This window comes from Odontomachus brunneus, unplaced genomic scaffold, assembly GCF_010583005.1.
Source record: "Odontomachus brunneus isolate Ranch 3 - 2012 unplaced genomic scaffold, Obru_v1 Obru_scaffold_316, whole genome shotgun sequence".
NCBI lineage: Eukaryota > Metazoa > Arthropoda > Insecta > Hymenoptera > Formicidae > Odontomachus > Odontomachus brunneus.
In genome coordinates this window covers 165,818-176,827 of record NW_022639766.1, presented here as the reverse complement: position 1 = coordinate 176,827, position 11,010 = coordinate 165,818, and positions in this window count along the sequence as shown.

The following is an 11,010-nucleotide window of genomic DNA, read 5'->3' as shown; positions in this document are numbered from 1 at the left end:
TGAATACTTTACGAGATATTTTGAATTTTTTCATATTGCAACTTTGGAGCTTTATAACTCGAAAAGTACTCAATGAAGAAACATTTCATTAGAATGTTTTGGAAAGCTCTCGAGGTCAGCTACAAGAATATGTAATAAAAAATAGGGGATGCCGTTTAAAAAAATTGAGGTGACTTTCATGTGACTTTCAAATAATTCTTCAAGGTCAAAGCAATGGTACCATCTTATGGTCCCCTCGAAACCAAACAACTTTTGTCTGAAAAATTTTTCTCTCCCGTGCTTGGTTTTTGACATATTCGACTGGATGGATTAAAATGGTCCACCCTGTATGTACGTAATATATTAATATATTAATTTCTTTTTAGGATATATTTTTTTATATTATGATATAATATTTACAGGTATATAAGTTTTTTGTGTACGTATGAAAGTGTTGCACGTACGTGTGTTGTATATTGCATGTGTTGCATTTATGTACATATATGTTATACATTTTTGTACGTATGTATATGTATGTGTGTATGTAAATGGTTGTGTGGACACTTGCTTACAAAACAGTTTTTCTGACATTGGCATTGTATAAAATGGTCACAATTGTTTCGCTTTTATGAGTATTCTTTTTTAGAGAAACAAGTCATGTTATTATTACATTACAAATTACAATTTCAAATATTTACATGCTATGTTTGCTATCTCTGTCTAATTCATCTAATTGTTTCAATATATATTCATAGCATATCTCATTGAAATACTTTGAAACTAAGATAATTATCTTAGTTACAATTGTTTCAATTATAATTGAATGATCATATGATACTATGTCTTGCAATCATTATTAAAAAAATTTTCTGTTTTTGTTCGTTCATTTTAAAAATATGTTTTATTCTTAAAAATATCTATAACTACAGTACAGATAACAAATTATGTGCTCTCTATACATCACAACATTTCATACAATGCCAATTTCAGAAGATATGTGAAAACTGTTTTGTAACTAACAACTTTGTGAGTAGCACTTCCATTCTTATAAAGGGGTGGGGGAAGTGTCCCAGGGGGATAGGTAGGGGTGAGTTGAGAGTGGGGGAGGGTCCCGAAATGGAATGGTGGGGGAATTTTGCAAGTTCAGTGGAGCGGGTAATATGTGGAATAAAAAATTGTTAATATTGGAAGTGGGGGCGGACGGTATGTCGCCTTCATTGTAAATCGGGTGGGATTATTCAGGTGGATTTATGTTTTTTATTTCTTTTTATCGCATCTTTTCTTATGGAGTATAAACTTCATCTCCTGCGGTATGACTGTTGTCCGAAAGTTCCGAGTCTCGACTGATGAGTGAGTCGAGGAGTAGGTGACGATGGAGGAGCTAGGGAAGGGGGGGGGGTAGTCGTCGGTTGCTTCTGTATAAGGGTAAGGATAATTTATGCTATTGGTTCGTTTAGTGGTCAGCTATGGATTTTCACGGGGATTGGTTTTTACTTGGGGGGACTCTCCGCCTCGTCGCCTACGTCGAAAAGTTGAGAATGCTAAGTGTGACCTGGAAAATTCAAGCGAAAAGGGGTCCAACAGAACGTTAGGCGAAAGTGAGGACCTAGCGGGAGAGGGTAGTCGCCAGATGTCTCCGCGTAAGGAGTGAGGAAGATCTATTGATTCGTTTAGCGGTCAGCTGTGATTATTCACGAGAATTGGTTCTTTCCGCCCTCCCCCGCATCGTTTCTTACGTCAAGAAGAGTTGAGAGGGAAGACGTTACCGGAAAATTTTGACGAAAAGATGCTTGCCGAATGTTAGAAGAGCGAGATAGATGGAGAAGGGAGAGCAGATCTGGACAACTATGGGTATGCGGTATTTGGTTTTGGGGGACGAAGAAAGAAATAATTAAAAAAAGTCTATCATTTATTTATACATACAATCATGAATACATTTCTACTTATTTCGTATACATTTGGAAGCGCAGTATTGAATGTAATGTTGAGAAGTATAGAGTATGGAATACTTAAGCTTACAATTAGAGAATATTTTATTGAATAATTTTACAATCATTTGGTCGTTTCCTTTATGATCGGTATAAAAAAGCCTAATAAATTAATTAAGATTATAACCGCGGCACATATAATAAAGAAACACGCAAGAATAGTGTCCCCAAGTTTTGCCCCGAATATCCCTGTAGCTGAGTAGTGTTCCATCGTTGGATGATGGAATTTCTTCTAAGTCGAAGAAGGAATCTGGAGTCGATCGGAGGCAGCCCGTAGCTGTCGGAGTATGTACCTGTTTCATGTTTATCGACGTAGAAGGCGACCCAGTGTTGTCCCGGACGGTTATGATTGTCGATATTAGCGACTATCGCCGTCGACCTCGTCCACACCTTCGGTACTCGGTCGGCTAGGTAGACCACTGAGTGTCTAACATCGAGATGTTGAATTGCTGGTAGAATTTCGAACGAATTTATTTTGACAGAATAGAGGGCTATGTAAAGTATGTACTTCGGGTATGCTCACCGTTATTTCGCCGCTCAATCTATCTTCCGATGTTTGCGTTCCTTCGACAGTTCTTTTTGCGGCTTCCTCCTCCGGCGAAAGGATTGTTGTTTGGGGCTGGCAGAAATTATAACAAAAATCCACGCTATGGGCGGACGACTCCATGCTCACTTCATTGATGCTGCTGAGCCTGTCCTTCTGCTCTTCCTCCTCCTTCTCTTTCTTCTTTCCTCTTCCTCCTCCCACTTCTTCTGCTCCCCGTTTTTACCCCCGCACTGCTCTCGCGCGTTTAACCACTCTTTTCATTTACTGGCTTTGTTTAACGTGCAATGAAAATTAGAGCCCTACACTGTCACATGATAGCCATGATATATGCACCTTATATCGCGCTCGCCCGATGGTAAACATTTTAAGGAAAGAAGTATTTCTTCGAGATTATATACGTCTCTCCTTAGTAAATTGCGCAAATAATCCGTTTTCTCTTTGCCCCTGGTGTAAATACGTCGGACGTTTCTAGTTATTTCGCGCAAGTGCTGGAACAAATATTCCGGATCGGTTTCCCCGTCGCACCACTCAATCCCATGATAATTTTTTGTGAGCCAGTAATTTTGCTGTCTCGTCTACTCCTTCAATGTGCCAAACGGATATTGCGGTCGTAAAATCCAGTGCCCCGTGTATGCCTCGTGAACCGCGACAACGGCGACTTTAGCCGTAAAGTTATCGTTATCCCGAAAAGCCTGCACGTCGATGACCAATTCCATATTCACCTATTTCCAACGTTTGCCGGGATTTTTCACTTCGCACAAGTTGCCGCGTTAAACTCTCGAGTAGAAATGTCTAATCCAGTCCAGGGTAGAGCTATTTTTTTAAAAGAATCGCAGATGTCCAACAAGAAGATGGTGGGGGAAGCGGTGGGGGGGGGGGATTTGTTTCCTAGCCGTAATCTATAATGACTTGACGAGAGGTGCCGATTTCTAATACACTGTCAAATTCCGCGTAGACGATATAATTAATCGTCGCGATGAGGGCTCTGTCAAATCGTACTTCCAGCCGTAAAGCGCCGTGTCTTATGAGATTCTAATGTCCCGCGCAATTGGCGGACAGATCGGGGATAAGATCGAAAGCGAAAAGAGTAAACCCGTTTAAGTATTCTTCTCTAGTTATTCCCTTACCCTCGTTCAGAAAGTGGATACCGGCCTCCGAAAATAGCGTATAATAAGCCTTGACGTAGAGCTGTACCGCGCGGGAAAAATCGGGCTGTAACGGTTGATTAGGAATTTGTTTACCGTCGACATACATAGAGAAGAAATTTATGCCGAAATTGCCGAAATTAAACGGAATTAATTTTCTATCCCCGTTAAATGCTTTATTATCGACAAAGCCGACTATTATTCGCTTTGGTAATTGTCCAAGTATGATGTTATCCAATGATTCGCCCACAACTCCGCGGTGAATCGTGAAAGATTTAACTTCGACTCTTGTGAGAGGGTACTTGGCAGTGTGTTTGCTTAGCATTCGCGCGTGAGCGAACAATATTCCGGGATTTACTTTAACCCTTCTTACGAGTAAACTAGTTTCTAGAATATGTATTTTCGACGCGCCATTAGCCTCCATGAGACAAAAGGAATCTTTCGAATGAACGAGCCGCAGCCGTACTTCCACTCCGTTCAGTAAGAATTTATCTTGATTAAATACGTCGCAATGAAGATGTCCTATGAGATCTATCGCTTGTTCGTCTCGTACGAACGTGGCACGCCACTCTAGCTCGGCATTTTCTCGCCCCGCCTCCGCCCCCGGTAAAGCGTCCATATGCTGCGTGGTATCTTCGTACCACAGGGCCGAAGTTAGATGCGATCTTTTTGCCGGGGTAGCGTAATTTAATAGCGCCTCGATGTACGCACGATAGGCGTAATCGTTGTTCGGGGGCGACACGAGTTTTTGATTGAAATATACATCGATTTTGTTGAACAACAAATGTAGGAAATGGTTTACGGGGCCTACTTTGACGTCGTCTCTTAAAACTTCTGCCAGCGGGTTCTTTTCTATTCAAGCGCGAAGCGACAGTATAGTGTGAGTGAGGTTTATGTATTCTTCTCCATGTCCGAGTACGACGAATTCTATGGGGGCGTCGTCCGCGAGAGAGGACACGGGCTTGTAATAAATCCATTGCGAACTCTCGATGCTGGTTTGGGTGGGAGGTAATGAGAAGAGATTCAGCTCACTCTTCAAGCACTCGCTGGAATGTGTGTGAAGAAAAGACATGCTGAGTTTTCGTCTCGTCGACAGCGCTTGTTTCGACGATTAAGAGAAAATTCGAATACGGTACGTTTCTTGTTAACACCACGATGTTTTGCGATTTCGCCACCGCGTCTTCCTGCTATACGGCTTTTCTTCTTCTTCGATGATTTCTTCGCTCCGGTGTTTCTCCGTCTCGTCTTAGTTTTCGATGATTTCGAAGAACTTCTTTTGCCGCCGCGACTACGTTTACGCGAGCCGGATTTAGCGACGTAACCGCCGAGTCTGTCGAAAGGAAACTGAAGCTTCTTAATCATCGTCGCCGAGTTTTATTCGGATCCCTTCATCAGTTTACTGATTTCTTCTCTGGCTCGCCTTTTAAGATTCTCTCTTGATTCCTTAAGTCAGGTTTTGACCGCGGTTTTCAACGGGGTGTTATTCCTCACGTCCTCGATTATATTATACTATTACCATGATTATATTATACTAATATCATTGCGTAAAGCTTTTTTTTCGACAACGTGTAAAACGGCGGTCATATAAGGAAGCGCCCGTCTAAATAGCCCTCCGAGAAAACTCTCGATACCGTGTCCGCGCTAATACGGCGAGCCTACGAAAATACGAAGAATTCCGTCACCGCGACCGCCCCCGGTTTGCGTTTCGTAATATTCCTGGTAATGACTCATATCGTGTTATAATATAAAAGTAAATTCTCTTTAATCGCAGCACTTAAAGTGTAAGGTCGCCATCAGCGTCCCAAATTCGAATGATATGCTCTCACACGTTTGATATCTTGTAACGAAGCGTTCCCACCTCGTTCCTATGTAATTAAATAATCCTCAAGTTCTAGTCTGTTTCCCTTTCTTCTCCTCGACCGTTGTCGAAAATAAAAAATATATTTATGTTACGTTCTCCCGCTGTAATTGATTTCACTGCCCAACACCCGTTAGACGACTAGCACGCCGTGAGCCCGGTAGTCCTCCCGGCCGCCGCTACGCGGCGCGAACGTGAGGTTGAGGCAGCAACTCACAGTTAAATTTCCGCGGCCGCCGCTATAAAAGGGGGGCCCGCGGAACCATCGACACGAGTTCACCGCCGGTCTCCTAGGAGACCAGCACGGGAGCGTGACACCGCGAACTCAGCCTCTCGAGGCACACCGTTCCAGACGACGACGTGCCGGGTTTCGGCCGCCGATCGAACTCAGCGGAGAGCGTGTCGGGCTTCGACCGTGGCTCCCCAACATTGTTCTAGACGACGACGTGCCGGGCTTCGGCCGCCGATCGAACTCAGCGGAGAGCGTGTCGGGCTTCGACCGTGACTCCCCAACATTGTTCCAGACGACGACGTGCCGGGTTTCGGCCGCCGATCGAACTCAGCGGAGAGCGTGTCGGGCTTCGACCGTGACTCCCCATCCTTGTTCCAGACGACAACGTGCCCGGTTTCGTCCGTCAATCAAACTCAGAGGAGAGCGTGTCGGGCTTCGACCGTAACTCTACGACACCGTTCCGGACGACGACGTGCCGGGTTTCGGCCGCCGATCGAACTCAGAGGAGAGCGTGTCGGGCTTCGACCGCGACTCCACGACACACCGTTCCAGACGACGACGGCCCAGAGCCCGGATCGCGGCTTGCCGCCACCGCGACCACCCGCCATTCCGAGTTGCACCGGCAACACCGATCGCACGCGCTTCGGCGCAGTATACACGCCATCCACTGTACACTAAAGTAATAAACTCTCGTTGTAAGCTAACAAAATCGAGCGCATTACTGCCATCTCTCTCTCCTTTACGTTCCTGGACGCCGGCGAGCTTACCCAAGCGATAAAAACCGAAAGCAAACGAACGAGGCGAGAGAAGTGACCCCGTTACAATCTATTTCTATCATTCGAAAACAAGTCAAGCGTAGAGGGATGTAATTCGCGTGTGAAAAATTCTTCGTAGCATTATAACCAAAAATGTGCCTGTCAAGCGAGTTCTCGACCGGGACCACTCGAAGAAGAGGGGAAGAGGTATCCCCCGTTATGTAGGGCTTGCAGGTGTCACAATAAACGAAGAGTTTATCGAGGATATCTCGCGCGATGCTACCCGGCACGTCGGACGCAACTTCCCGCGTTGTCGACGAAATCGTGTAAATTCCTCTCTAACTTCGCGAGCGCTCGGTGCGGATTTCGAATTGGGATAGCGCGATACGGGTTCGATATCCGCCACGTCGGGATATATTAGTTCTTCGCGTTTTTTGTGCGTATCGAATCCTAGCATACGACCGAGCTTGTCGGAGAATTTTATACAATGGTACAAAGTGCATTATTTTTTGTCGCACTTGAGGCTAATGAAAACTCTGCCACCGTGTCGGGAATCAGCCCGCCAAACGATGTGCGCTCCAATCTCCGCACAGGCGCTGTTTAAGGCGGACATTAAATCCGGTAGATCGCGATAAATGCCGGAAGTTATGCAGCCGGTTTCGATCTTGACAGTTTTCTCCGCTCCGCACTCCTCGATACTGACGAAGACGAGTCGCCCTTCCTCTCCGGGTTGTATGTGCAAAAAACTGTAGGGAAACTGGATCTCGGTGAGCGCGACTTCCGATTGACCTCGCAAATCCACTCGTTGAGGTAATTCCGTGATAAACGACGTGGTTGTATTTTCCGGAAAGTATTGCATGCTGCTGTCTAGGTATAGCTCCCGGAATGGAGCCGTGTCTTGAATCAGCGATGTGCCGACGTTTCGCAAACGTTGCAGTTTGCATCATCAGGGCTGAGAACTCAGTATCAGAGTTCTTAGCCCTGATGATACAAACTGCAACGTTTGCGAAACGTCGGCACATCGCTGATTCAAGACACGGCTCCATTCCGTAAGCTATACCTTGCGACGCTACTCGCGAACGGAATTTCGCGAGCGACGGCAAACAGTCGCCTGTTAGCCGCGTCGACAAATTGCCGTCGGCTCCCGGACACGCCACTAAGATATCCGCGATAGTTGGGTGCCAGATGCGGAAAGGCCGCACCACCTCGATAGACGCGAGAGTCGATAATTATCGCGAAAATCGCGCGTCCCGGAACCGTCGGGACCGGTAGCTCTTAGTAGGTTAAAGTCGGAGACGGGATGGGTTAGGAGAAGGCGAAATCACTTTACTCGATTTTGACAATAGAAATTACGTTTATTCGGGGACTCTCACACGTCCCGATATTCAGTCCGCGATATAAAGTTGTAACGGTAGCGCGCCTCGGTAAGCGGTACTGCTCGCGAAACGCCACACGAAGCCCGAGGACGTTTCCTCGGGCGAGCCTTTTCTTACTCGCGCGACCACTCCGCGGACGAGACACGATACAAGATGGGTCGATACGCGACACAAATAAATTTTTGGAGCAGATGGTCAATCTTACAATTCTCGGCGACGGCCCTTGCGTCGGCGGCGGCGTCGGCGGTGACGGCAGCGGCGGCAGTCCTCTCTCTCTCTTTCGCTCCGCTCCCTCCTCGGTCGCTCTCTCACTGTCTCTCTCCCTCTCGCTCTCTCACTGTCCTCTCTCTCTCCCTCTTGCTCTCTCACTGTCCTCTCTCTCTCCGCTCTCTCGTTCTCTCTCGCTCTCTCACTCTCTCACTATCGGCACGGTAATCGCAAGATCGCTCTATCTGTACGCGGCAACGGTCGCGGTAAGGCTGCCAGTTGATTGTTCCTGGGAGGATCGCGTATCCTCGCGGATACTCCCTCGTCGCTGCCCCTTCGTCCTAGGGTGGTCGGTCGTCGAGAATCGGCAGATTTCGGTAATTTTATCTCGAGACACTTTTCGTCTCGAGACACTGTTGTCGTCGGGAGTTCGCCTGTTGTCTCTCTCGGCTCTCCCGTTTTTTCTGCCGGGTTTCTCGCGACGGCTGCTTCGCTAAAAGTAAACACAGCTGATCCGTCTAAGCGCGATACTGTGTTATAGCTACGGTAATTTCTCAGCAATAGAATATTCGCTATTGCTGAGCGCGCGATAATCCGCGATAATATATTTTAATCACCAAAGTACGAGAGTGCGATTCACCTGAGTAAGGGCTTCGCTAGTTGTCGTCCGCTGCATCCTCGCTCCTCGATGTCCTCCGCTCCTCGGTCTGGTGGCCGGCAAGGGACGTCGAGGGGCACAAAATTCGGGACGCGCTGACATTCGCATCTGCTCCGCTCGCAAAAATCGCTTCTTCGCTTTGTTCTAGATCTTCACAATAAACATTCGACGGAAAGCGATATTCGGCAAGGTCTCGAAAAACCGTTAGCGACACGACACGCCAAAAACATTCTCGCTAAATCGGTACGGGATTCTTGAGACGGGCGCCTCCACGGCTGCCACGTCACAACCTAGACATTGTATCAATGGCCGTGAAAGCCTCAAATCTAGTATCGCATGCTGCTGTTGCTAGATAGAATCATGAGAAATTGCTGCCGCATTATGCCCGAACGATTTCAGATTCGAAGCGGATATCCACGAATTAAATTTAGAGGGGTATCCTCGCCAGCTAACTAGCAGTTCCTTACTGCCCCCGCGACCCCTGCTTTTTATCACCTTGTCGACGATAAACTCCTCTTCTCGCAAATTTTTGCTCACCCTCGCTAGTTCCTGCTCGTAGAATATTCCGTCTATAACTTCACCCGATAGATCGCTCAGTTCGTATACCCGCGGTTCTCGCCATGCGAGAACGCGATGAATTTGAAATATTTCCTCGCTCTAATTCGCCTCGTATCCTTTTTCGAAGGTGTTTTTCGCCCTACTGACTCGCACCAGATCACCCGCCGCTTATTTAGCCTTTCATTTATGAACTCCCCCTTTGCGCTCGTATCGTCGTTTCGTATTTTCGCGCGGGATGCGAACGTAACACTCGCCGGCTGCATCAAAGTGGCGGAATGACGGGTGTGATTGTAGGCGCGCACGATATCCTGCAAAATATCGATGTAACGATGCGTATTTCGATGAGTAAAATAACACCACATTCGTTCTTTGAACGTTCTATTGAAGCGCTCGATTACGGCGGCTTTGACATCTGGATTTCAAGTCACGCGAAAGCGTTTGCCCTTTTCTTTCAAAAAGTTTGAAAGGGACGCGCGAGGAATTCTTTTCCTTTGTCGGTCTGTAGATACGCTGGTAGCCGTCTCTCGCTCCTCGAGAGCACGCGCCGGAGTGCCGCCGTCACGTTAACGCCTGTTTTGTCACGTATCGCTTCCACCCAGATGTACTTGCTGAGCACATCGATAATCGTGAGCAAGTAGCAGTAGTCATCGTTGTAGTTCTTGAGATTGCAAAGCTCGATCAAATCGGCGATCCCACACGTCGTCGATATTCGTCACGTTGTAATGTAAGCGGGGAAATTTGCGTCGTATTGGTCTGTGTAGCGTGTACGCGTCTTGTGGCTCGAGCCAACTAATAATTTCGTTTTGATTAAAATCCAGCTCGGCGGTGTGCGAAAGATTTTCCACGGCTGAATACCCCGCATAGTGTGTGGGATTATAGTATTTTTCCAGCCCCGTCATTCCAAAAGCTTCCAATCCAACAATCGCCTTTTCCTTGCAAATTTAGAATCTCTGTCACTTACGTACGTTTTATTCTTCTTGTTGTTGCTGAATATAAACACCTCGTTATCCCGTTTCTCTTCTAACGGTGTCTCATCGGATCTGCGTTTACCCGCTGCTACCCTTGTCCCGGGAAAAGTTACGTTTTTATGCGACGACGACGACGACGACGACGGGTCTTCAAGGATATGCGCGTTACTGTCCAAAGGTTCCTTGAGATTCCAATTTAACGGAAAGCGGGTTTTGTTCTTGTTACCGTCGCCGGATATAAACGCCGAGTATCCCTCATCGTCGCGTTCATCTTCGAGCGATGCTTCGTCGAACGCGCGTTTATCCATTCGCGCTTTCGCTCTTGGAATAGGGGTGCTACTACGTGCCGCTAAATCATCGGGAATAGAAACGCTATCGTGCAAAGGCGATTCTTCGGTGAAAATATGATGAATGCTCTTCTCTCGTAATTCGCGATTTCCTACGAATTCGGGAGGAGTAGCTATATCGCGCAATAGTCGAGCGAATCGGCCTTCCCCTGTCGCTTTTAAGGTTTTCCGCTCGCGTACCGCATTGTTCACAAGTTCGACAATGTTCGTTCCCTTTAAAGCGTTTCCGTCTATACTCACGATCTCTTGTCTGTCCCAGCTTATTCTAACGGGCACCGCCACATCGCGTAAATGTCGCAGCAACTTGCGCGCTTTAGCGCGATAACTTTCCTGGATTTTATCCAGTATTCCTCTGATGCTTTTCTGCTCGCTGCGACGTCCTCGACGGGGGG